General features: G+C 43.3%; 1 protein-coding gene across 1 annotated transcript in view; it reads right to left on the minus strand.

Annotated features, from left to right (window-relative positions):
* LOC102198211 (plexin-B2-like) overlaps nucleotides 1-5,786 on the minus strand; it is a 61,178-nt gene extending 55,392 nt beyond the window's left edge. The window contains exon 1 of the mRNA XM_005728256.2: nucleotides 5,594-5,786. The gene's annotated coding sequence lies outside the window, so the exon portion shown is untranslated. The remainder of the gene's footprint in view (nucleotides 1-5,593) is intronic.
* Nucleotides 5,787-6,000: the final 214 nt, after the last annotated feature.

The following is a 6,000-nucleotide window of genomic DNA, read 5'->3' on the forward strand; positions in this document are numbered from 1 at the left end:
AAATCACCTTGTCTACTCCGGTTCCCCAGGAGATGAAGTGCCAGCGATGTAGACGATTCAATCAAGAGAAGTGAAAGAGCAGATCACAGACAATACGCCGCGGCCCCATTACCCCCAGTCCTCAGTTACCAGTAGCGACGCTTAGCTCAGGCCCCCACCTAATGGGCCATAATATCATTTTGCGCCATGTACCAGCTCTTTATACTAGCTCTAAACATAACTCTGTCGCCAGGGCACAATAAAAACAGATATATTTCTTTATTACTCCTCGCGAAGCATATCACCAGATCTGAGCTCCCCTACAAAGGAAACTAATATCTACAGGAACCCGCTCTTTTCCTTGGCTCATTTAGAGCAGACGCACAGTTGTTATTACATTGAGCTGCACTCTGCCGGCCTCACCTCCCCACGCCATTCACTCAGACTGTAATGGATGTTTTATTATAAAGAAATGAATACAATATCTTCGCCATAAATAGCCTACTTAAAAAGCCATTTTCTCTGCCTTGCAATATGTTTGAATGTCCATCACGCCTCAAGCAATGAGGTGCCACATGTTTAATTCAGACACGACGCAATTTGCGTGTTACTGTATACGTGGAAACAGCAGCTCCTCTGCCCTTTGCTCACCCTCACTGCTCTTTTTTTCCACTCACGCAATAATCACACTCCACCCTTTCTTGCATATAGTCAATGTAAGTCTCCAGCAGGTTCATTAGTTTACAACACAGCAGGGAAAAGGAAATGTCACCTGGGCACCCCCCCCTTTTTTAAGACATTCACTTTCTTCATCTCATGTAGTACATGCTGTGCTTGTAAGCCTCGAGTCAGATGAACAGAACTTCACTTTAGCAAGGGCAAGTTATTATCTGCTACTAGGAAAAAAAACCTACACACAGGGCACGTTGTTGCCATCGCCCTGTACCCTATACATCTCATCGTGTCTGACCAGCCCATTTACACTGTGAGGATATGACAAGAGATGAGTGAACATTGGGGCACGAACATGTGTGTTTGTGTGTGGCAAGACGAAGCAGGAGAGGGAGTTGGGGAATCCAATCTCTCACACAGAGGAGCAGAGACAGGCGGGCAGATACGTTCCAAGCCTGGTATAACCCCAGCGGTATCCATGAATGAAATGACAGGATTACAGGGGTATTAGAAAACCTGCTGAGATGGTTGATAATGCTGTTTATGGTTGGGCGTCACACCGCTCGAAGGGAAAAGTCAAACTGTTTGACTAATGAAAATATGGACAAGCTCTTCACACATAGTCACCAAACAGCAAACTTAAGGAGAGAGGTCTTCCTCTCCATTAGCACCGATGGTTTGGTGTTGACAAGCATTAATGCAGATACCTGAAAATTTGAGTCTGTGGTATTATTACAGACAGACCTCTTAAAATAGGGACAGAAAACATAGGCCCCACTATCCTTACAACGAGAATGGGATTACTGTTGTGTCAACAGTCCCCAAAGATAATAGTAATTACTGCCCTAGCTACAGCGCCATCAGACTGAGGCAACTTCGCTAGCTGACAGCTTGGTCCTAATTACCAAGAACCACCAATTACGGGCTCCATTTCATTATTTATATAGCACAGCACACCCAAATAAAAGAGACTTCAGTGACTCTGAGCAGTCACATCGCTGGCAGCTGCAGAGGAGCATCCAGAGGATCAGCTGAATCATTCTCTCAGAGTTTTTTTTTTCTTCTTTCTTTCTTTCTTTTTTTCTAGATAATATACTAGTCAGCGTGCAAACGCAGCATCGTTAGTATTGAAAGCTGTGTAAAAATAGAAAATGAAGCCAATAGGGGGCTGCCTTTCCTTCCTTTTTGTCATCCACCGGAAGTAATTTAGCTGCGAAGGAAGTGCATAACCGCCTCTTCTTTTCCTCACTTGCTGCTGCTCGCTTATCTGAACAATTCGAAAAGATTATCCCTTGAGCAATTTAACTACTGAAACAGTTTGCCTGTTGCATCTACATTTATTCCACCGTGAGGTTTGTTTAATAAAAAAAAGAATGTGCTCACCTGATGTTACACAAAAGATGTCTCAAAAAAAGAAAAAAACCCAACATAAAAACAAAATTCTTTATCTGGTGAGTGTATTCAACCATCCACACACACACAGCAAATTTCACAGATGTTTCCCATCATCCTCTGCTGCCAAGCAGCGCCCAGTGATGGCTGAGAGGAGGGGAGCGGGGGCTCAGTGCTGGGGTGTGAAATTCTGCTATTCCTGCTCCAGTGAATTCAGCAGAAACTTGGCAGATCATTGTGGAGATTTGTATGTCTGTGGATTTGACATGAAACTGTTTGAGAGGCTCATCTGGAATCTGTCTCTCAACTTGCCTCCCCTTAAAATGGGCTTGGTTCACAATACATATATAAAGCCTGACAACCACATTTTGTAATCCTCCAGAGGATACAGATGCAATGATTAGGTCATATACAATCATCTGAAAGATAACAGTCTGTTGCTTAAAAACCTGCCTTTGAGTAAAAGCTCACAATCCTTAAAATAGACAAAGAGCATCTGCAGCATCTATACAGATTTCTGCAACTATATACCTTTGTTATTAAAAAAGAAAAATACTCCCACTCTTGTTGAAATTCAGTATTTTTCACAAAACGAACACAAATAGAAGTTCATAGTCAGCAAGCTGTAAAGAATGTAAAGCTATCGTGTTCCAAGAGAGCAAGTAGTCGCAAAGAAACCGAACAAAAAAAACAAGTAAGTATGTACAAAAGGAATCGGCCGTGGCGATCCAAAGCGCTTAGCATTTAGATGACAGCTGCACAGGGCAGGCCTTGTTTGCAGGGGCTGGAGTGGTGCGGTATATGTGGCCCGGAGGCCGGATCTGGTCCAACTGTGCCCTGGCAAGAAAACGCTCAGCCCAGTCAGCCTCGACAGCTTGGATATTCACAGGAGGCAGTGGAAATGGAGGGCTGCAGTACCATGTTGGAGTTGGGGCGAACTTGCAGGAGGAGGGGCAGGAGTGATGAGTCAGGGAGAAGGTATTTTATATTATTTTTGTACCACAAGGACACGACATTCGCCATTTTCCGTAGAGAAAACCCAACTTAGGTTGGTGATGAGGGGGTATGTTGGCTTCTGGTGATGCCTGGAGCACGTTAGCAGGCTTTTTAAACCATTTTTGCACAGCCTTAAAAGACGTTAGTATACACCTGCAATGCTGTGACTTTTTTTTTGGTAATGAAAATTTTCTAAAGGCTCGACCTGCTCTGTGCTGACCGCATAGGCCTGAAGATTTTTACCCTGCTATGACCTAATCATAGCAGTTGGCTTCAGATTACATGAAACATTGTCATCTGACAAACCACTGTGACAATTTCAACAGATCACAGGCCTTAAAGTTAGGATCATCACTTTGATTTAGCATGACAAATGAATTATTCACTCTCATTTCTGGGGATTCATACTTAAACTCAGAGTCATTTTGAGTATCATAGAAAGGACTTTTGATGTCGGACAGCTTTCTCCTCACTTGATTAACCTGAACCAACTTCAAAAGTGCCACGGCTTGGGTATCGCCATCAGCAATATTCTAAACAAGCGTGGAGCCTTTTTAGAAAACAATATCTTCTATGAGCCTCCTCTTTGAAATACAAGTTAAATGGTCTTGTTTACTTATTTTTGCTATTATACTTCAAAAATAGCACATTTTACACAGTAAACAAGGAGCAAGTCAAGCATGCAAAACTAAGAGTGCAAAACTACTTTAGTAACGTTCAAAGTATCAAAATTTAATGCAGAAGGGAAAAAAGGGGGGGGGGGGGCAGTGACACACAAGGGGGAAAGAAAAAAAAAACTAAGGGACCCACCCACAACATTGCAAAAGACAACAAAAAAAAAGAGAGATTTTTCAAGTGCATCCTAATTCATTCATCTCCCAAGTATGTCTTTGCTCCAGGGTTGTGACAAGGCAAAGCCTCATGGGAGAAATGACTGGCACCTCCTAATCCTTATGGATACCAAAAAGCATGTCATTACCATAACATTCACACCATCTTTTGGGATGTGAGACAAACTGAGTCAACAACAAAGGATCAAAATGAAAAACAGCAAAGAAAAATTAAAAAACAGAAAAGTGTGCCTGTTTAATGTGATCTATTTGGAGTCGCAACTGTAGCACTTTGATGAAAGCCATAGCTCCACCAAACTTCTAATCATTCAGCATAGGCCAAACAACCACCTGGTGTAGCCTATATTTCAAATGAGCCATATTTTGTTTATCTTTAACACCAGCGGGTAGGCTGGCAGGCATGCTGCAAGGGAAAGTGGAGCACAAGAATTATGACCTAAGAAGAAGAAAAAAAACAGCTGATTAGGGAGAAGATGAGTGAGAAATGGAGTCATCTGTCACGTTAAGCACTCCACAGATGGACAAGTGTAACACCCTAAGAAACCTGCAAGTCCTGAGGCTTGGTGGCAGCTTTGGGATTTAAAGTAAATCCAGGAACGGTTTCAGAAGAAGTGATGAAATATGCCTCACGAGATCACATGTTCATATTGCTCACCCTTTCATTCACGTCATCAGACGAGTGGTAACAACGGTCCTTTTTCTGTGCTTAAATTAAATGTGAAAACATTTAGTTTTTCCAGCTGTCTACACAAAACTATTGTGAGTGTAGATAATTACTGGGGAGCTTCATTTAATGAAGCCTCGGAGCAGATCTAATCACTTGCGTTCTTTAATAAACAAGAATGGAAACCTACTGGTGTGCAAATAAAGATTTGACAGACTAGAACTTCTCCCAACTAGTAGGCTAAGACTTGACTTATAATTGGACCATTGTTTCCTGACACAAACCATTTACTCGTCAGCAATGTTCCGCTTCTATAAGCACGACAAGAAAGAAAAGATGTTTTCAATGGTGTACTGCGGCTAAGCACTGCCTGCATATCTCCCAGGTGAGATGGACAATTGCCTGCTGGGTAGCAGAGTCGTTGCCTTAGTGCCTTCTCTGTGTCCTGTACCTCCTGTCTGCTCAGACTTTACCATTGACCTCACTACCACTTCCTACCTCTGCTATTCTACCTCTGCTATTGACAGCCAAACAACCGGGAGTCAGGAAGGCCTTAACGAAGAGAAGTAGGAGGTTCAACTAATTAGAAATACCTCCATTCCATTACTTCATCCCCTCCTGTTCACTCAGAACACTGAGCTAAAGCTTGGCCAGAGCTGGGCCTGGAGGATTGTTTTTTCTTTTTTCTTTTTTCTGCTAGCCAATGGGGGACCGTGGTAATTGCCTAAATCCCACTGTGGCAAATGAGGACAGAGTGTGAGGGTCACGCAAGCCAAGAAAATGCTGGGATAAAGTGTGGGAATGAAAGTCTAGTAATAATAATAATAATCTTTTTAAAAAATACAGAGGCATAGGACACAGAGACAGAAACTTCAATCTTTATCTAAACATTCCACAGTAGAAGTTCTAACATTGCAGACCTGGTGATCCATAAAATAGGTAAAGAAATCTTCTTTGCACAAAATTAGCACAAGACCGTAGGAGACTGGAAAGGAGTATTGTGCAGTGAGAAAATAAAATGACCTCGGGTGCTACTCACTAGGGAGAGGCCGACAGGGGTGCAACGACTGTCTTGACTGTTGAAGCGAAACAGAGTAGGGTGCAGCAGTGACTGCACAGTCGGTGCTTGCTGGACACTTCAATCACAGGCTGCCGGAGCCCCGGGCAAACTTGGCCAATTAGCCGCACGCCACCGCTGACCCCCAGCTTCATTAAGGGCCTGGGCTCTGGATAAAGGGAGAGAGGAGAGGAGGTGAAGAGGATTAGCAGGTGAGAGAGTAAACTGTCAGCAGGGGCCAGGTTTGAGGAGATACACACATGCATTTGCACAAACACGCACACCTAGAGGTGACGCTCAAGGTTACAGATAAACACAATCAGAGCACACCATACCACACGTGTACACATTGGCCGAATCACACTCCCGTGTCCCTGTGGGCTTACACC

The sequence above is a fragment of the Pundamilia nyererei genome, unplaced genomic scaffold (assembly GCF_000239375.1).
Source record: "Pundamilia nyererei isolate P.nyererei 1_Seehausen unplaced genomic scaffold, PunNye1.0 scaffold00027, whole genome shotgun sequence".
NCBI classification, from domain to species: Eukaryota; Metazoa; Chordata; class Actinopteri; order Cichliformes; family Cichlidae; genus Pundamilia; species Pundamilia nyererei.